At 49.7% G+C, this 21,997-nt stretch overlaps 1 protein-coding gene across 6 annotated transcripts in view; it reads right to left on the bottom strand.

Moving 5' to 3' along the window:
- The window catches only part of Raw (NDT-like domain-containing protein raw), a 336,980-nt gene that overhangs the window by 39,372 nt on the left and 275,611 nt on the right, over positions 1-21,997 (bottom strand). The window contains exon 1 of one of the 6 annotated variants that reach the window (XM_077679556.1): positions 1,376-1,577. The exons of 4 other annotated variants lie outside the window; for them this stretch is intronic. The gene's annotated coding sequence lies outside the window, so the exon portion shown is untranslated. Of the gene's footprint in view, positions 1-1,375; positions 1,578-21,997 lie in introns of those variants that run through there. One more of the 6 variants, XM_077679531.1, reaches the window with a different exon arrangement.

The following is a 21,997-nucleotide window of genomic DNA, read 5'->3' as shown; positions in this document are numbered from 1 at the left end:
CATGGACTTAAACTGTCGTCATGGTCGTGAAGGTTGCGTACAGCTTCGCTACCTTCAAGTCTTACGCGTTAGTGTGCGCTTCCTGCATTTTTTTTTTGTTATGGAAGCAGCCCTGTTTACTTTGCGTGCACGAAAAAAACCTCCAACTGCTCTAAATTGTTCCGCAGCCGCCCAGTAAAGCGGCCTCCGAGCGCCGTTGTAGCAAGGCCATCCAAAACCTAAATTTGAACTTTCTATTCTCACCCCTGACGGGGTTGTTTTCTCTTCAGGCAATTATTTACCTTTATCGGAATGTTCCGAAGCAGCTCCTCAAGAAAACTAGCGCTTGCAAAAGGTGAGAACAGTTCTTATTGACTCATCTGAAACAGACACACATCAAACGACAGGCAGCAATCAGCCCACCCGGCGATCACAGAAATTTGCGCTGGAGTCGCTATACTGCAAATGAAAGCTGCCAAGATGCGCGAAGAATGAAAACGTGCGATGTAACCCCTCTGAAACGCCTTTCCCTTCGAGCCGGACATTGCGCGGTCGTTGGGCTCAGAGAGAAAAGTCCTACTGCGCGGTTTCGTCCCGTCCGTGCGTACGGATCCGCTATCCCCTCCGCGTTTGCGACGAGCGCGCACTGTTTGCCGAGCAGCTGCGGGGAAGAGCGTTGCACCACGCATTACAGCCGCGGACGAATGGGGGCCGCGAGGTTATAGCACGCGCTGGCTGCGTGAAACGAGTTTTGTTGCTCAACTCGAGCGACACCGTCGTTATACATGTGGTGCCTGTCCCTACGATAAGGGTCATTTGTTCTCGCTGATCTGCGATAAGGTGCACAGCCGTTGCGCTCCCAACGACGCGCCACTCGGAGTCGCGGCCGCCACTTCCTCCGCAGGTCATACACACAGGACATCCGCGCACTGACGACGGCCCTGGTCCCGCAGACGGCCTGCTGCCAAAACACGGGCCACGCACACCACGCTCGAGACCAGTTCGGCGCGCGCCGTTCAAAACGCTGCTGCGGCGCGCCAAAAGGGGGCCGCCCATAGAGTTTTAGCGTGGGCGGCGCTCCGTGGGCGCCGTCAAGCGCTGCTGCTCTGATGTAATGCCGATGCGCACACTGGTTACGTCGGAGGTCAAAAGGCACGCCTCTTCACTCGCAGCCCCCTGATCCGACGCGCGACTTGTTTGCGTCAAGTGGGAACGCTGAGTGAGAGCGGCTCGGTCTGCCGCTTCGTCACGCAGTCCAACTTTCGGGAGGACAACCGTGCGAGGACGCGTTTGGGGGGAAACTCCGGACGTGTCAGCGACCCACGGGGCGTCGTATCGGCGGGTGCCTTGACCGCCGATACGGTGCCTGCTGCAGGACGCTGCTGGTGGAACTCACCGAGTCCTCGCGGCGAATTGCTCATGTTGCGGGCGTGCGACACTTGTCGGGGCTCCCTCCGGCGTCTGCGCGAATGCACTGTATCCAGAGTGCGCTCTCCGAGGGCTCCAACGATGGACGGAGAAACGGTGGAGGAGGAGGCCACGCGGGCTCTGTCTCGCGCGCCAGTCGCTTGACTGCGGCCGACGCGCCCGCTGCGCGGCCCTTTTGGCTGCTGCGATTGCCGACTCGCCTGGGCGGTCGGACTTCCTGCTCGCAGACGGCGCTGCCGCCGCCGCCGCCGCCGCCGTGCGTGCGTCTCCACCCACCGGGCTCGGACGCTCCAAGACCACGGCGAGCACGGCTTTCGGCCACGAGCTCTGGAGCTCGGACGGCGAACAGGATCGGGCCTCACTCCTTCAGTGCTTGCTTTCTACATGCGCGGGCGTCGAGTATAAGGTCGAACAAATCGAGCGCGAAACAGCATTTCCCAGAAGTCTTACGTACAGACGCGTCGAAGTTGGGAGCACCTGGACTTTTGCTCCCTGTACGGAATTTGAACAGTACTGAAGCTTGGAATCATCAAAAGCAGTTGTATCCACTTGGTAGCAGCAAAAGGCTACTGTCCGATCTGGGATCGTGTTTTACGGGGCGGCTACAAAGCAGCGTGGGGCGGGTTTGGGCCACTACCCCATAACGAAGGAGGTGAAACGCCACCTCATGCCGACACTAACCTTCTGGATTTGTATCCACTGCCACTCAAGCGGCAGGGGCCCACAACTAGGCTGTTGATGATGATAATGACGATCATGAATCTTCTGGAATAGGAAAATCTGTTTGGCCACTCACACTTCGAAGTGCAACATTCCTCATATAGGTCAGGTGCAAGTAAACACTAAGGTTTCAATTAAATTTAAAACCTGCATACGACACGAGCATTTTCTGATTTGAAATTAAATGTTTTTCAATCTATTTTAAACACTCTCCCTGGCAGTGGGGCACCACAGAACACTAAGAAGCGCGAGGCCCTGAGGAACACAGGTGGTTGGTATGGGTGCAGTGGCTTAAAGGGTCAGTTCAAGCAACGGGTGTCGCTACTGCCCTACCAACGAAAAGGCTGTTTACTGAAACATACTGTTTTCGCTATAGTTTGACGCTCCATACTTCGGCACTGGGAGGGTTCTCGAGGCCACCAGATAAAATATTTGACCGGGCGTCACAGTGACTTGAGGATGTCGGGACATATCAGGCTACAGGTATTGCGAATGGGTGTCCTTTTACTCAACAATCCTTTTCAGAAAGTCTGTGGGAACATCCTAATTACCGCAAGACTGGCGCACTGCGATTGTAAAGCCTATGTTCAAAGCTGGCAATCGGATTGATGTGAACAACTATCGCCCAGCTCATCTGTGTATTGTAAAATCATAGAACATTGAATAGCAAGGCACATTATTATTTTTCTTGAGTCGAAAGAATTTTTTTATCCCCATCAACACGGACTCAGAAAGGCGTTGTCAACTGTTACTCAACTGATAGAGACAGTTCATGATTTTTATTTATCTCTCGAAGCTCGACAAGAAATAGACGTCATCTGTGTAGATTTCGCTGAGGCGTTTGATAAAGTTCCGCACAACCAATAACCAATTAATTTTTAAGCTTCAGCAATTAGAACTTAGCTCAGACATACTAAATTGGATAGCCGTGTATTTAAAGAACCGCCAACAGAAAGTACGCATCGGTGATTGCACATCTAGTTCGTTGAAAGTATTGTCCGGTGTCCCACAGGGGTTTGTTCTGGGTCCTTTGTTGTTTTTAATTTTTATAGACGATATTTCCACAGTTGTCGAAAGCCCGGTTAACATCAAACTTTTTGCAGACGATTGTTTAATTTACGCTCTTGTAACTAACGCAAACGACCAAATAAAAATTAATCGATGCCTGCAAGCCTTGCATAATTGGTGCGCCCAATGGGGAATGAAAAGTAACTTCTCAAAGACACCGTTCACCCGTCTAACCAAGAAGAAATCTGTACTCTCATGGGATTATAAAATTGGAAATAAAATAACTTTCTGACCAGAACACACAGCTTTAAATACCTGGGAGTGACTACAGTCGAACACGGATATATCGAACTCTAAGGGGATCGCGAAATAGTTCGATATATGAAAAATTCGATATAAAAAATATGGGCTCTGAGACCTCACCTGTGGCGGACGACCGCTTACCGATCGGCGCATTCATGAATGACAACTAATTCCGCACTAACGACGCAACAGGGTGCTTTATTTGCGTGAAAAGAAATCGCTGATCTTGGCCTGCTTCTTCGTCCTGTATATGGAATTAAAGACCCTGGTCTCGATCTTCTCGAGGAATTCAGGTGCGACAGCCCAGTTCCTTCCATGTCGCCGCAACTACGTCGAATGAAGCTGAACGCAGCCGCCAGTTCACCAGTGGGGTACGATCGTGTAGCCGCATCCTCGTCCGGACAATCTTCGCCACCCGAGCTATCAGCCTGAGTTCCTGCAACCGCAGCTACGATATCCTCGTCACCGGCGCTTGGAACAGCCTTAACATTGCTGTCAGCGTTCACGAAGTTGCCAGCAGACACTCCGGCTGGAACAGCAGCCGGGAAAAGGGACGACAGCTCGCGAAACGTATCGTCCATGCCCTCTTCGTCGTCGTCGCCGTCTTCGCAAGCTTCCGAAAATTCAGCCGTCACGAAGCCTGCTTTCCGGAAGCAGTTGGCCACGCTCTGCTTTACGCTGTTCCAGGCACACCTCATCATGTGAATGGCCCCCAGCTGGTCAACTTTAAGTTCGGTACCCACGCGGAGGTTCATCAAAAGCCTATCGAGGAGTCGCCTCCTGTACCCAACCTTGAACGACTTAGTCGAGCGGTCGAGCGGCTGCAGCCTGGCTGTTGTGTTCGAAGGCACAAACTTGAGCTCGATGTCGAGCTCTCATGTGGTTTGGTTGGCCGAGCAGTTATCCATGAGAAGGCAAGCGTGACGCTCCCAGGACCCGGCTTCTGTCCCTGTGGGGTTTCGGCGAAGGCACTAAGCGACCGCGGAAATCGGGGGTGCAGCGACCGCCGAAGAGCACCTTTCAGCTCGCGCGGTGTTCGATATACCCAATGTCGGAAAAAATACCGTTCGATATAAACGTGCGAATTCCTATACTTTTACACTGAATTTTCATGGGGATAATTCATGAGTTCGATATAGACAATAATTCGATATACCCGTGTTCGATATATCCGTGTTCGACTGTATTACCAACGATATGGGGTGGCACACGCATGTTGAGGAGGTGTGTTCAAAAGCCTATAGAAAGTTGTTTTACTCGACGAGAAAATTATAACATGCTCCTAGAGATGTTAAATTACTTGCATATAAGACAGTTATTCACCCTATTTTGGAGTATGCGTCTTCCGAATGGAGTCCTCACCAGCAGTCACTGAGTGATAAACTAGAAAAAATTCAAAGACTAGCAGTGCACTTCATTTGCTAACGGTACCGCAGGACAGAATCCGTCACAAATTTGTTAAAATCGTGTTACCTAGAACTCCTTCAAGTGCGCCGCGAAAAGCAAAGGTTGAAGCTCCTGTTTCAAATTATAAGAGACAAAGTGAAAATAAATACAGACGCATACATGATACATACAACCCGCACCCAAACGGGTAGCTCGGTTGAACCACAGTAACCCAATAAGGCATTTTTGGGCTCGTCCACACGAGTTTAAACATTCTTTTTTTCCTTATAGCATAGAAGTGTGGAATAGACTTCCACAGTATGCTGTTGTTAGTTCGAATGCTAAAGCGTTTGAGTGTTCGCTAGAATTGTACTACCGGCAACACGAAACCTAATGTATGTCTTGTCATTGTGCATTGTTTTCTTGCTTGTACTCCTCCTTGTAATGACCCTCAAATGAGGGTTACAGTATCAATAAATAAAATAAGAAATAAAATACGGCAAGGTTACCCGGGCTAGGGCAGTGATTTACTTGAGGCCTAACACTGTGGCACAGCTGCTGTTGACAGGAGCAGTAATGAGCGGAGCCAGTATGCCCTGTTACAACTGTGAGAAGACACATTTGTTTTCCGTAGTGCGTGCATGCACTGGGCGAGGGTGAAACGCGTAATCATTACCGGGTAAACACAGCTTCCGGCTACGTTCTTTCACTGAAATCCCAACCTTAACAGACCGTCCGACCGTGTTCAGCTCGTAGAAGTCTCCTCCGCGAACCCTCTCGCATCGGCCGCGCAGCGCGTGTGCGTTTGTACAGATTGCCTTGCTCTCGCACCAAGCGCAGCCCCCATGAAGATGAAGTTTCTGCAACAATCGCCCAAGAGGTTGATAAGGCCTACGCTCTAACAAATTTCCATGGATATGCTGTGCCACATGCACATCGATATGGCCAATCGCGGGCGGCGTCCGGGAGAACAACTTTGTAAAATGAAGAGACGCGAAGTACCCATGATTGGACTCATAATCTGCCCTAGCTGTGACGTCGCGCGATGCAAATCGTCATGCTTGCATTACGCGATGTCACAGCGCAGATCACATTTTTCCACTCCCTTCTTATCATGCTGGATGTCTGCATTGACCTATTTTACCGCTTTGATCGTGGTGACTGGCCTTCTATGCGCATTGTGAGGAAGCAGACGTGCGGACATTTTTTAAAATGTGTAATCGGAAACTCAGTACCGCACTCACTATAGCAGAGGCCGGCGTATTATTTTTCCACATTTCTTTATAACATTATAATCGTAACCAGAAAGGTTCGTAGCAAGATGAATGGTTCCACCTCTGGTTCGAGGATTAACATTTTTGAGTAGTGTTACGGGCTGCTGCTATATCTTGTACTGAAACTTTCTTGCGGTCGCACGCGCATGCCGATTTGCAGAAAGTCAAAGGGGAAAAAGTGCCTCGTTGTTGAGACTCGAACTCACATCTCTCTAATTGCAAACAGAAAATGCCACCTTAAACGGTGAGAGGGCGACTTGACCGAGTTAGCACGTAGAACAGATACGGGAGCGAACGGAGTTCTGGCGCCTCATGTTATGCCTTGTTGGCGGGACAATATTTTAAGCGAAGCTTATATGGCGAGGGCTAGAATTTCATGTATTTTTAATGTCCAAGGACAAAAACACCCGATGCTCCACGTGTCTTTGAAGCGTGGGGCGTTCTTTAGCGCGAGACGTTGGAGAACAAACGTCCCATTGTGTGTGCAGGGCGCGCGGTCACCCACGAAAGTCACACGCCGTTCAAAACATTGATTTAAACCTCAAGCCTCTACGTCTCATCACTTAAATATGCATTCGGATTAGATTAGTTATCAATAGACCCCATTTTCAAGATCAGTAGAATTTCAGGCAGATAATAAAGGTTTCTCAAAGGCAAGCCGCTGTGCGACACGCGTCGGCCATGTCAACTTGGCTCATGCATTATTTTCATGAATATTTATCTTAACGAAGGCTTTCATGAATTCCTTTTTGTGAATGTTTATCTAAACGAAGGCTTAGCGGGCCATTTTCCGTCTTTCTAAATTAACACTACCAATAAGTATGGCACAATCTACCATTTTCCTTCACCTGTGTGAAAAGAGAGGTACTTACCTGCAGCAAACCAAACATATGGTGGCCCTCATTTAATTATCTGCTTTAATTTGCAACAACAACAAAACATAATAAGTTAATACGCGTTTATTTTCCTAATCCAGTGTGCGGAAAGCGTTATAAAATACGACGAAGCGATCCGCGAAAGCCTATGGAGAAGGTATACATATTATTTGACGGGAACAAGAATTAACCCGAATTTTCACGAACGGCATTGCTTAACTTAACTGGAGAATTTAGTACATGCACGTGAACGCCTCCAAATTTTCTTCAGCAATGAGACTCCACTTGGCTTCGTGCAGTAAAAAGTAATGCCACTGAGAAGGCGAAAGCGACGCATTCCTTAATCGCCTGCTACACCTGTGCGAGCACCGAGGCCGGCATGAAAGGAAAGAACGAAACGGTCATTCATTGTGGGATAGCCTCGCTAAGTGGCATGGGTATATGTAGAATGTGAAGAGCTTCAGAACAAAAAATCGCGCACCCCTCCGTCTAACGACGACGGTTGGTTGAACGCGAGGCTTTCTCGTGATGGATTCTTTGGTTGGCCAATCCCACACTGCGAGTATTTGCTACTCTGGATCGAGGTACGCGCTACTTGGCTAGAATACCCACAGCAGCTCTCGGGTGTGCCTAATATTTGGGTTTGGGGTGTACGGCGCGAATTGGTATCTGCTGCTTGGGGTCCAGCGAGCCCTTTTTTGAGTGGGTGCGGGTTTGAAGTGTGAAAACCCAAGATGTGATGTTAGGCCTAACGTCCTAAGCCTCAGAATGGGAAGTTAGGCCTTACGTCTTGTGGTGGTTAACAGCCTTACGGCACCCAGAGCAATGCCATTCTTCTCGTGACGGATTCTTTTGTTGTCTTCTGAGTTTTCCAAACCGCTTCGGCCATGATGTCGGAACGGCGCAATCGGATAGACGAGGGACCCAGGTTCGATTCCGCCCACGGGAAGCGTTTTTCTTTCACTTCACCCACGATCAGTCATCATCACCGTCAGAGAAAGCTGGCTTTCCTGCAGGGCGTATTGGCGCACAACGGCATCTGCGAGGACAATAAAGCTTCGCTTTAATAAAAATGGGGAGATAAAAATCGCATACGCGGCTGATTTGAACTAGATTGAATTGTTCAGCCCAATCAGGAATTCAACGAACAGCTATTTGGATAGGATTCGGCTATCGCTGCAGCTTACAGACGTGCAAAAGCAATGCTCGTGCTTTGCGAGCGCCGTATTTGGGGTATACCTGTATACCGCCGGTTTGCTTTGTTATCGTTGGGCGGCCATTCTTGCGCAAAAGTTCGGTTAATGAATAATGTGTTGTAGTGGTCAGCCGTTGAAAGATATCGGGGCGGTATATTTTCCCCCTTCAAATCTGCCACTGCCGGGTGAGTGCGCAATACTTGGAACCCTTGTAATGCAGGCACGGTTATCGGAGGTCCCAAGTGCCCACCCATAGATTAGATTTCCCTTATCCCGGCGAACTGCGGTCGTACGTGATAACGACGGTGCTGATATGAAAGCAATTTATCGAGTTTGCACGAGGCATAGGAAGCCCCCCTGTTGCGCTTGGGGTCGTTCTTCGATGGTTCAACCCAGGACGCCGAGGATGCTGCTATATATATATATATATATATATATATATATATATATATATATATATATATATATATATATATATATATATATATATATATATATATATATATATATATATATATATATATATAAGCTATCCGTTGGCCCTTGCGTTGTGCAATGAGTTGCGGTCCACCTCACATGCACTGGCAACTAGAATGATCACAAGCGGGACAGCCACGCAGAAAGTGAGCCCAGGGTGAATTGGTGCAATTCGAGAGAGAGAAATGAAACTTTATTAGGCAGCTCAAGTCCGAGCCTCGGAGTTATCAGTCCACGGAGGAAGGGGGTGTTCCACGGTCCTCCGACGGTGGTGGGCTTGGCGGAGGTGCACAAAGAGTTTCAATGTGGGCAGCCAAGAGGGACCACAGGGCTGCCCGTAGGTTTTCAAGGGGAGCGGCCCAGCTAGACCACGAGTAGGGAATATCAGGGGGGAAGGGGTTGGTCGAAAGAAATGTGGAAGACGAGGTCGCCCGTACACAGCGCCAATATGTATGTTCATTGTCCGGATAGCCACCGCATACCTGACAGTGCGGACGGCCTGGTGACTTGTGTATGTAGTGGAGCAACAGATCACAGGGGAGGGACAATGTCTGCGCCTGTCTAATATATGTAGCGTGCCTCCGTGACATGAATTTAGATGGGGAGGGAAGTACCATTCTTGCTTTGCGGAGGTTGCCGAGATGTTCGCGGCGCCTTTTATGGTGCATTGCTCTATCCTCTTTTGGATTGTATTCCTCAGGCCACGGCTGAGGGCTGCCCGGGAAATGAGCGTCGCGGGCCAGAGCGTGAGCTCGTTCATTACCCTCTATGCCTTCGTGGCCAGGGATCCATTCGAGGAAAACGTGTAGGTGGGGATGAGCGTGCATGTATGTTGTCAGGCTAGTGTGGACAGGGGATGGAATGTCATTCGAGGCGAAGCTTCGAAGTGCTCCCTGACTGTCCGTGCGGACTGTAATGTGGCCGGTCCGATGCTGGTGAAGTGTAATGGCTTCTGCGATGGCTTGAGTCTCTGCAGCTGTGGGCGAGGGGACGTTGACGTGATGCCGTACGTGAGCTGTGCAGGGGCCAACCGATGCCGTAGTCGTTGTATGGTCCACGAAACGGGCGTCTGTGTAGTAGGTGTCATGGATTGGTTCGGGCAGATGTTGAGCGCGAGATGCTCTACGTTATTGATCTGTGGCTCGACTCATGTGTTTTGGTATGGGTAGCACAGTGATTCTTGGTATGCTTTCCCAGGGTGGCGGCGAGGGAGTGATGGGTGGGAGGTGGTCGGTGGGATACCCGAGGGCGCGAAGAATCTCCCGCCCTTGCATTGAAGTTGTTAGTCGGTGGTGCTGAGCTTCATGATAATTCGAGGTGCAGCCAGTGGCAAGTTCAGCGGCGGGAAGTCTGGGCTCAGAGGTGCCAGAGGTTCCCATGGGATCTTGGGAAGTGCCCCTCGGTCTGCGTGTTGCGGCTGCAGTCGAGGCGGCTGCTCGGCGTTGCCTCCCGCTTGCGCAGATAGTGGTGCCGAGGCGCGGCCCTGTCTGCTTCTCCTGCTTCCGCCTTTTATCTTTCGTTCGTCACCAAACTTGACACCGAATCATGGAATACGCGCCGTTCTCGAGCAGTTGGAGCGGCCGGTGTTCGTGCCGTCCGTGCTCCGTGGGAAAGTTTTGCTGTTCCTTGATAGTGCTGTGCGTCGAACAACACCTGCGCCTACAGCTGCAGTGCAGTGCATGCGACCAGAAAGGACTAAGGTACGGGCGAAGAAATAAACATAATTTTTTTTTCGCAGTTTGCACTAGTGGTGCACGGCTCGAGAAACAGCAGAGTTGGCAGCCCCTCTCCCTTCGTCGGAGACCCGGCTGTTGTACCGCACATGAATTTCCGAACTTGCCTCTGAAAGTTCTCCACGACTGGAAGGCCCGGATCGGACTTTCACATCTCTCCCAAAGTGGACCGCGTTAGTACGCGCTAGAACCCACGCCAACTAGGCGTCTGTGATCCCCACTTCAGGCACGAACACACGTGAACTGACGAGGAGAACAGCAAGCGAGAGATCGCGCCACGAACGCAATCGCATAGAAGCCGGTTTCATAATGCGAGGTACCCATGGTTATATTCCGACCACGGGAAGCATTTTTTTCTCTGGTTCGTGTCTTTTTGATACCTTATTGCCAGAACGAAAGCCTCCAAATAGTCAGTGATTCCAAAAAGACTATGCAGAGTATAACAAATGGAAGAATTCACAAACGTCTCCAAAACTAGAGCCCAAAGCACCGAATCAGTTCCACCGCATTGTCTGGACTCCAGGACACGAGGAGCTGGAGGGAAACGAGAGGGCCGACCAGGCTGCGCGAGATCTTACAAACCGCGTGTCTAACAGTACTAGCCTTCTGCAGCCCCTCCCAAGTGACTTTGGCGAATGCCTCACAGTCCAAAGAGGTGAACAAGCCCTTTTCCCCAACACGGACAAGAACCTTTCTGGCGCGGAAGCTCAAACACTGAGCCAAATCCAGACAAACACTTACCCGAACAAATGCCGAATATCTGAAATGTTCCCTCAAACGCACACAAACGCATGCATTAAATGCGGAAACCCTTGCAACGTATTTCATGCAACATGGGCCTGCCCTATCATCTGGCCTTCAGTAATCACTACCACAAATACGGTCGCGCTATGGGAGGCAGCTCTGGCCAGCTGCGACTTTAGGATTCAGAAGGATTCTTCCAGCCCGGAGAGGAGCACAAGAGTCTGGGTCCCTCGAAGGAGGGCACCACCCCTAGGACAATCGCGACACCTCCTTTTTTTCCCTAAGAAACGTTTCTCTCTCCCTCTTTTTGTTTCATGCGGCGGCGGTCTTTTAATTGTTTTCTGTTGTGCTTAACTTGGGGGGTTGGGTTATCGCTTTTGTCGTTCTGACCCGAACGCTACAGGATAGGAAGCTGTAAAAGCTTGAGCTACTGGAGGAAGTGCTGCTCTTTAAGATAGGAGTGTTGGTTTTGATGCGACGGCTGTGCTGTGGAGGCTTCCCGAGGTTTTGCGCAGCATTTTCCCTCGCGGGGAGATCCCGCCGGGAGAAGAAAAGTGACAAAGGACAGTTGGCATTTCCCTTGTAGAGGACATAAATTCGAAAATCTTGGTGAGGAAGCCTGTAAGCAAGGAAGCTGGAATTCTTATGCATGTAGCTACTGTTGGTCAATCCCAGGTCATACGGTCCGTGTACGCGGTATATCAAGCGAATGTATTCCGGTAGTTGCCGTGATTTCGAGGTGAAAGCGACAAACCGTGATGCCTTATTCGTCCTCCTCACAGGCTTCGAGTAGGCCGTACAACTTTGCATACATAAAACTCCGCCGTCACACTTCCTAACAACAGGCTGAGGCCGAGAATGATTACCGCATTGGAAGAAGGAGCGCGGCTTCGATATTTGGCACTGACAGTGTGTTTTATTCTTCAAATCCGTGCTTAGCATGTCCATGCGTGCACGCACAAAAACTTGCGGGCTAGATACTGCTAAGCAGTGCCGTAGCTAGAAACAATTTTCGAGGGGCGTTATACGTCACCGGTAGAAAATATACAAAGAAAGAGATCCTGCGCCGGAGCAATATTCATCTTCCTGTTTTACTCATTCCTAAGGGTTAGTTGTTTCGTTGACTGTAATATCTGCATAAAGATACGTGTGCATACGGGACTCCGAAGAACCATTATTCTCAACAAACCAACACTCTTCTTATTTTGTTTTTCCATTTTAATATATCACTGGGGTGTGTAAATAGCATGAGCGACAAAAAAGGACCAAAGAAGGGGGAGGGGGTGATATAGCGCTCAGAAAATTTCGGGGTGTTCTGGCACTGAACCCCGCCTCCCCTGGCTACGCCCCTGCTGCTTTATCCGGAACAAAATTTATAAGTTGCTTCAAGCCCAAACCACGGAAAGCTGTAAGGTTTTGGTGCAAGCTTACTGGGCCGACAAAGCGATGTGGAAAATGAAATTTTTTAAGTTTTCCGCCACTGAGAATAGTAACCCAGGCCACACGACTACCGCCAATGGCGATGTTACTTTTTATTTTTCCAAGGTGGTAAGTGTTGCTTCGTGGAGTTTTGATTACGGCTCATACGCGCTGCTAGGATTTGGGCGCGCGCGCCCAACAGTGGGACAAGTCATATTTTAACAGTACCTTTTACGGGTCAAATTCTGGCAGAAACCAAAACAAAACAGAGTACATTCGGCTTGCGGGAAACAAACTCCTGTTTTTTTTTCTTTTTTTTTTTTTGCTCGTTCTTCCCGCTCTTTCTGCTAGCGTGTGTGGGCACATGCATTGTCACGAAAAACAAATGATCATTTGAAGTTTTATACTCTAGCGCTCACAAAACGTCACCTAGCCACTTAAAGAGGTTGGGACAAGATTAATAATCCTGTTCAATTGTAATGGCGGTTCGTAGCTAGTCGGGCGCCTCAACTGCAGAGTCAACTTCCTCGATTGGCTCCCGCCATGATGGCGGCTTCTTCCGAACCGTTATAAGCAAAGAGATCTGTGCTCTTGGGAGATTTTGGTAGTTCACTACCAGCCACATTTTGTAATAAAAATTGTTTTTTTGGGTTAGTTGGCATCACATTTTGTTCGAAATACTGGACCACGGAAAACCAATCTGGAGTAATCAACCGCGCGCACGACTTGGTTCCCGAACTATAAACGATGTCTTACGAGCTAACGAACAACTTTGCTAACCTCAGCCCATGCAGGTCTTCAAGCTGGGGGCAGTGGTAGGGGGAGAAGTGAAACTTAATTCTATGAAAAGAATTAAAGAGAGTAATGTCCTCCGGCCCTCCGCACAGTTGAGTCCCTGTGCCGGGACCCCGTTGGTCGAGGTGGCCGCGCATTCATCCGATGAGGTGAGCGGGACGTGCGCCTCGCTGGCCTTTCGCACTTTCGGCCGAGCCTCGCCGCTGTGTTCCCATGAGCCTCGCGATTGCCGCCCTTTTATTTGTCTTATTCTTCTACTTAATGCACGCTTTCACTATTGATGCAACAGACATTAGTAAGCTATAAGCGTAAGAAACGGTGCCTAACGTAATTGGGTTGCCTGAGACGTCCGGTTACGTCAGTGCTTTAAAAGGTTACGACAGTCGCGACAATGACGTAACACGGAAAGCGATAACGTTTGGCGCACCACGTGCTGCTTTGGTCCTTGCTCGAAGCTTAGACTGAGGAGAGCCTGGTAAGGCCAATTTTCTGTGGGCCCAAAAATAGACGGTCAACGACAGCCTGGAAACCTCGGTTAGAACTTTTCTGATTAAGGTGCTAGAGGTACACATTCATGCCCACACACGGGTTAGGCCCACACACGGATTCAGCCGTTGACGGCATTCGCAGCCTGAGGCCGGGATGGCCACGATCCTACAACTTTAGTCCCAAGGTAATTTGACGCTGTCATCATGCGGCACAGAAATGTTCAATTCAGACTCTCTTTGAGGAATGTTCCTGGCGCACATGCAGGCATCTAAGAGCGATGACTGCGGCCTAAATTTGTGGGTTTGGGCCTAATATTCAGAAACCCCGCTGCAGAGAGTGAACAATTGCAGATATGCCATCATGGCTGGCAGGCTGCACAGAGAAACGCTGGTAGGGCCGCACGCTCCATGCACTGTCAATTAGCTCAAGCAGGAAGTGGTCACTGGGAAAGAAGGAACATCGATGGCGAAAAGGGAACAAACGGGTGTTGTTGTTCCCACGAAGCACAGCAACGTCGCTCAGTGAGAGGTGAAGCGAGAGTGCGCGCTCGCTGACGCGTCAATGAAGTTTCGCAGTGCGGAAGCGCCTGGCGCGATAGCGTCGTCGCTGTGCCCTGGTGAGCACGCAGGGTGCAAGCGCACGGCGATTCGCTTCCGCACATCGGCGCTGGGAGGAAGCTCGACGCCGCTATGCACGCTTGCAACACCGACGGCGAACACTGTTGCGGGCGCTCCTGGCGCCACGTTGTTTACCCTTGTGCGTGAACGGCTGGCAACGTCATATTCACCGCATACTGAGGGCCTCAAGGGCACGCGCCACGGCTTGGAAGCATGTGGCCATTATTAAGGATGGCGGATGCAGTACGCTTGCGCCTTGCGTCAAGAGGCGCGTCAATCGATTTGCTTTTATACGCGAAGCGTAATTTCCTCAAGTCCCTCCGCTGTTTCGCTCCCTTTTCCGCGAAAAGTTTGCCTTTTTAACAGCACAGCTGTTTAGGCCGACAAAAATCCGTCCGGCGAAGGCAGAAAACCCCGAACGCACGCGAGCGCGTGCCTCGCGGCGACCTCCCGGCGTCGTTCAGGCTTGCGCGTGGGCTTACGCCCCAAGAGGAGCTCTCGCCTTCTTCGTCGTCGTCATGTAGCGACCGGCACGCCACGGTTCCGCCGTGCCGAAGACGATGATGACGAATCTGCCAAGCCATCCCTTCACAATCCTTTTATCTAGTTTTCCTACTCCTCTTTCTGTTCTCTCTCTCTCTCTCTTGCACTTAGGCTAAGTCCTTCTTCTGCTCCACTATTTTGCATTATCTAATTTATTACCATACAAAAACAGAACTCTTCTTGGTCAGTCCCCCTAAGTGAGAATGCGCCATTTTTTTGGGCCACCATCACCACCACACGTAGAGACGGCCACCGGACCAGCTGACGAAAACGAGGCGAGCACGTGCTACAAGAGGTTTGCCCTACGTGGCTGTGCCGTCGGAAGACGACGACGAAAGGGATGACCACGATGGCTACTGAATAAAGCACTGAACATACCTTAATGGTCTTTGCTTTACCGCGCCGTCCAAAACGGCTTTGCACTGCTGGGGTCCGGCTGCTTACTCTCCCCTGGGATCCGCTGCCAGTGTGGGGTGAGGCTATAGGTCGACCCCGAGCTCTGCGGTTTCTCCAGCCTTGCACCACTAGTCCACTAGTGCAAGCTACGCCAATTTTTGCTGCGATTTTGTATCTACAATTGTAAATTACGTGCAGTGGGGCTTCTTTAGGAGTTGTTGGGGTATTGTTGTCCCATGAATGCAGTGTCTTCAGAGCAAGCCTTCATTTCTTCCGGTCAGAGATTTCTCGGTTGTCGCCGCTCTGTTTGAAAAATATCTCTGCACCCCCCCCCCCCCACACACACACACACATTCACCCCTCCTCTCTAGTGCACCCGCACTCCTTCAAAGACTGAGGTCAAGAGAACAAATTCACAAAGAATGGTAAATTACCGCTGTTATGTCGCCGGCCTGAGAATCCAAAGGACTGGCATACGCGAAAACTATAATTTTGTCCTCTTAGATAATATATATGGGAATAAATCAACGCCAAGGGTTACTGTCTCGCGACTATCGGGTTAAAAATGTATATATATCCCACACCCGGCGGGCATTTATCTCCACTTTCTTTTTGTCTTTCCAAATTCTTTATCTGTTTCAATGACCTACCACATTCTCCCCTTTGCTTTCCGAGGTTTTCTTGACTGCCAACCCTTATTTCTGTCTTAATTCAACGAACCCATCATTTCCTATTCTGATTCGCTATATACATATATATATATATATATATATATATATATATATATATATATATATATATATATATATATATATATATATATATATATATATTGGAAACATAAAAACTCACACAGAGCGCGAAAAAATAAGGTTAGTAGAGACAGGGACGTACGAGAAAATCATAAAAAAATAAAAATAAAAGTTTACTGACGTTTCAGGAAGAGGACTTAGGTACTCTGAAAAAGGAAGTCCTCTTCTTGAAACGTCAATATTTTGTGTCTCTACTTACCTTATCTATCTATCTATATATATATATATATATATATATATATATATATATATATATATATATATATATATATATATATATATACACACACTCGGGGTGAAGGGGTGGTCGACCAGCGCTGAACCCTCTTAAGCTTCCTATGGCACCAAGACTGCCAGAACAGAGACCCTCGCTATGCATGTAGCAAATCAGAATGGGAAATGAGGGGCTCGTTGAAATAATACAGAAATAAGGATTGGCAGCCAAGAATGCCAAGGAAAGCAAAGGGGAAGATGTGGTACGTCATTGAAACAGATAAAGAATTTTTGGAAGAAAGAAAGAAAGCGGAGAAAAACTTCACGCCGAGTAGTCCGAGTGGCGCTGGCTACCACCCCAAAGCGCAGACAACGAATTTCTTAACATGAATACCCGAGAAAGTGGAGGGGAAAAACAGCCCCGCCGGTAGCGTAGTGGTCATCGCACAGGACGCGTATTCTGGAAGTCGTGGGCTCGGATCCCACCCGGCGGGCAGTTTTTCTCCACTTTCTTTCTTTCTTCCAAAAATTCTTTATCTGTTGCAATGACCTACCGCATCCTCCCCTTTGCTTTCCTTGACATTCTTGGCTGCCAATCCTTATTTCTCTATTATTTCAACGAGCCCCTCATTTCCCATTCTGATTCGACATATATATATATATATATATATATATATATATATATATATATATATATATATATATATATATATATATATATATGTGTGTGCGCATGTGTGCGTGCATGTGTACCTGTGCTCTTGCTTCGAGTTTCTGCGCCAACATTATTTCTGCTATAGAGTAGGGCAGAAGAAGAAAGCCGCATAGTGTTACGTGCACGCGCAGTCATGGTTGCATCTTAACAGGCGGAAGAACCGCATCGAGCAATACGGTGAGCGCAGTAAGTTTCGACAGTGCATGGGGCGCCACTCAATCGCAAATATTTTTCACTACCTCGACTGTCGGCAGATATCCCGTGGTACCAAGGTGCTCTCACGAAGTGCAAAGAACAGCGTCCATGTGCGTTATTTCGTTCCTACCACGTCTCGCTCTTCGTGCTGTTTCCCCCTTCCCAAACGCACAAACTCTTGCAGCCCAACACATTCGACATTCCTGACTTTCGAACGTTGCGCGCAGGAAATGGCGAGGCGTCGTCAAGCTTCTCGTGCCAATGCTACAAACAGCTGATGCCGTAGGATACAGGCTCATCAAAAGTACGCTCGTTCACAGATTTCCGGAAATCGATAAAGCCGCCACAGGGAGATGTCCCCAAAACGTGGGAAAGCGCGAAACAGCGTTGCGACACGACCGGAGTGGCGCCAGCGGCGGCGGGCCGAGTGGCCGGCCATCGGGAGGCGGAAGACGGCAGCGGTCCATGCCCTGGCCGCCGCCACGTTTATCCCTCGCCCAAGGACACGGCCGCTCCGTCGACGAGATCGCGTAAACAAAAGGTCCCGTTGCAGCGGCCGGAGGCAACCGCGTGCGGTCTGCCAGCCGACCACGGGGCCGCCGTAGTGGCCACCGCTATTCCCGGCCACGCACTGCAGCAGCATCTGCCTCCACACGGACCGCGGCCAGTACAAGCCAAAGGGCGCGGCCGCGGCACGGCGCGATTCGATTGCGTTAATTAGAGGCCTGTTTCAAACGTCGCTTTCATCTTCGCTGCAGTAAAGGGCCGTGCCAATGACTCTCGCGGACTCCAGCAAAACGGGCGCGGTTAGGAAGTAAGCAAGCCCCTGAAGTAAGCCTCTGAACATGCATCGCAGCTCAACGCCGCACCTTGCAGCGCGAGGTCTGGCGTCGCCGCGTCGAGGAGGGATGAGCGAACACCAAACCATGCCAGCCGCAAAGACCAGTTTGCTTCGCAGCGAAGCTGTTGATGCCGCCTTATCTCCTGGGTGCTTTGCACCGACATCTGTGTATAGCTTCAAAAATTGCGTTCGCAAAAATGTGGAGGCGACGAGGATCGTACCAAATTCTTCTCTACTGTGAGCCCGCTGCACTATCCGCCGCAGTATATGCTGTACGTAGTTGGCAGTTGGCTGTACGTAGTTAAGGAGTGTTAAGTAAACTCCATGCTCATACCCGACGTGGGCGCACGTCGGGTGTAAACATATTTACAGGCACTGAAAGTGGGAGCTGGAAGTCACGTCATAGTCCCGGTCCTTTTCACGGCAGTTGTAATTGTTGTGCGCAAGTTATGGGAAACCCACGCACAGTCGGTCCGCATAGACCGAATATGAGAAGAAACGTCGAAAAAAGAATCGCGTCGCATAGCAGCGCTGTCGAGCCAATGATGAATTGCGAGGCAAAGAAGCCCAGTTATAAAACATCGATTTTTCATTAAGGTCACAAAAGCTTCGCTGCTAATCATCTGATCTCTCATCAATGTCAGTTATTGATTTAAGAAAATTAGGACGTCGTAAGTTTGTTACGATTGCTTTCCAACGGCAGAATAATATTTGTAAGATGTCCCAGAATCGCGACCTAGATTCCCTGTATGTTTTTTTAGGAATAAAGCGTGCACCCCCCCCCCCTCCCCGGCTTCTCTCTACTGTAACAATGTGGTCCAAAGCTTTCGGGGAGCTGGTACATTGTACCGTAGAAATCGATTTGTATGCATTACAATGCATATTTTCCTAATCAACCAAACTTGACATCAGGTAGATACTGCAGTGTCAGCGAATATGGTCATAGTATGACGAATCAGACTAATCTAGGCATTTCGTGCTTTTCTTTCACGCACCACGAGTAGGCATATACCGTTACGCCCTTTAGAAATGTATCCCGCTACCGCCGGAAATCGGAGCTTCGACCTGGGTATAGGTAGAGGAATGCCTATTCCATTATGGGAGGTAAGGTGACCTAGTGCGCACGGGCATACTCGCATACACACGGCAACCGGTTTCGATAAGCTCGACATACATGCAAGAACAATGCAATCTGACCAAGTGAGCTGCCCTCCCCCCCTCCCCCCCTCTCATCCCTGCTCAAAAGTTTTACTTGCCACGTCTTATCTGAGCTCGACGATAGCGACAACGCCCATCTGCTTACAAACACATGCGGGAACACTGGCGTCCACGCACGGGTGCGTGTTGTGGTGTGTGAGGTTAATCAGTGGCAGGGCCGGGTAAATAAGCAATGAAACTCGTATGCGTAAAGTGCGTGGCACGTTGTGTTTGCGGCTACATTTTGTTCTGAATGCTCCGAAAGCGCCTCCCCCACCTTCCCACGGGTCGGATGTAAATACGACCGCGGGAATACGTAGATAAACAATCCCGTGGTTAAGCATCCCCACAATGCACCAGATTGACTAATGAATGTGCTACGCGCAAACCTCGGCAAACTTTGGTGTCACTTACTCACACTCACACAGAAAAATATATTTTTCCTCACGCACTCACTTATACTCACGCTCACTACGCACCCCCCACCACTCGCACTCACTCGCGCTCACGCTCACTACGCGACTACTCGCACTCACTTGCGCTTACGCTTACCGCTCACCGCTCACCATCACCACTCGCACTCACTCACGCTCACCATTCGCCGTCACCACTCGCATTCACTCGCGCTCACCACTCGTCGTCTCCCTTCGCACGCGAGTGTGTGCAACAGACCCTCAATGAGTCATGAAACCGAACAGTATTAGTGCATTGCGGCGTCAGAAGGCCATTCAAATCGTATTCCTAAATCAACACGCCACCACGAAGTTAATTCTAGGGTGCCCCATAGCAGGAGCTCAGTGACGACATAGTTCCGAAGCTAAAAGCAATCCCGCCATTAACAACCATCACATCGAGCGGCTCCTGCTACGAACAGCCAACACCGAGTACAAGCGCAATAGTGGCGCACACCGCGGTAAGCCCCGCAAATGGCGCAAATAGCGCGAGTGCACTCGCGAGTGGTGAGAGAGGCTCCTCGCGATTGGCTCTCGCACTCGCAAGTGGTGAGTGGGACTCCCCGCGAGTGGCTTTCGCACTCGCGAGTGGTGAGTGGGGCTCGCCGCGAGTGGCTCTCGCACTCGCGAGTGGTGAGCGGGGCTCACTGCGAGTGGGGCTCGCACTCACTCGCACTCACACTCGGCAGTCCAAAACGATGGCGAGGCTCGCTCACCATTCACTCATGAGTGGTGAGTGGGGGTGTGCGAGTGCACTCGTGAGTGAGCCTGCCGACCTATGGAGCATACGCGCCAACTTTCAATTGACAGTTGAATGCTTATTTACACGTGCGTCTAATAGACAGTCAATGCGCCACTCGATATAGACAACTGGTTTGAAGGCCTTTGGAGAACTATTGAAGCGGTCGTGTAGCACAGCTATAATTCACGCGGCCAACAATGAAATTTCGGCAAATGACGATCTCTAGCATATAATTTGACTCGGAAGGTTCTGTCCGCGCCGTGGCGTCACGCTATGCAAGTACGACATTCTGAATTGCGCAGTGCTACAGCGCAAATCACATGTTTGAGTCGAATGTCACACATGTTGCCACCATTCGCCGAACTTGCTTTGTTGGCGGCCGGGACTGGTCACTCCAGTGCACTGCGGTGAGGCTGAATCATGGGATTGCTTTAGAGCTAGTGTATACAATTTCCTGCGCAGAGGACTACAAAACAAACAAATGAAATTTCTTTTGCGAGGAACTCACGCGTTGCACGCCTGTTATTTGCGCTGGCTTTTTTTGCACCACCGAGGAAAAGCTAACTGGGCCACTGTGTAGCACTCTCATGAGCTTTCCACGCGCGGTTGGTACTTCCGTCATAGGTATACGATGAGCACTCGCATCAGGCGTGTAGCGCTTGCGATCGGGGGAAAATGTATTGATCGAAAAATTGCGCGTTGACACGTTAACAGATCAATTAAAATTGAACAGCTTTTCCTATATTGTAATGTAGTTGTGTACAATCATTCTTTTTAATGCGGAACATACAGTTTAAGCGTCAGCTGGATGCCGAGACATACTTTGCGCCTCCCTTCGCCATTATGCATCATGGGGCTTTCATGTGAATTAGAGTGTGCTGTGAAATGAAATAAGTTCGTAAACGTTTTATTTGAAATAGCCTCCTGCAGAACAACGCTCCGAAAATTCCCCGTAACGTTGCTTTGCCACGAAGCACCCGGATGACCAATCGCTGCACCTAAGGAAGGAAGTTGGACGTATAGCGATGCTCAACGCAGGCTATAGAAAAAAATGCTATTTACATGCGAGTCGCGCAATGTAAAGCGTTTCCTTCCATTGCGCGGTATCATAGCGCGGCAGATGTAATTTTTTTGCATACCCAAATTGTATGCTTGGCCCCGTGAGGGGTCTTCGTTGCCCTTTTGATCGCAATTATTGCTCTTTGAGACTCAATGTGGGCCAACTGAATTTGAGCCAACTGAATTTTTAGAGTGATGATCTCCGTCCAGGCCTGCCCCTATTTTATTGACGAAAGAACAGAAGAAAAAAAGGAGTACGTGCCAAGGCATCGAAAGTTTTGGTGATGCTAGCGATTTTAAAGCTGCTAATACAAATGCGTCCGTTATTACGTTTCCTGGTTTGGTATATTTAGGTTTGGCAAGCTTCCGACATTTCGCGTACTTCTTCT

The sequence above is a fragment of the Haemaphysalis longicornis genome, unplaced genomic scaffold (assembly GCF_048455015.1).
Source record: "Haemaphysalis longicornis isolate Haplotype H1 unplaced genomic scaffold, Haemaphysalis longicornis Haplotype H1 scaffold_1, whole genome shotgun sequence".
Taxonomy (NCBI): domain Eukaryota; kingdom Metazoa; phylum Arthropoda; class Arachnida; order Ixodida; family Ixodidae; genus Haemaphysalis; species Haemaphysalis longicornis.
The sequence above is the reverse complement of the archived record's forward strand: the minus strand, read 5'-3'. Positions and strand labels throughout refer to the sequence as shown.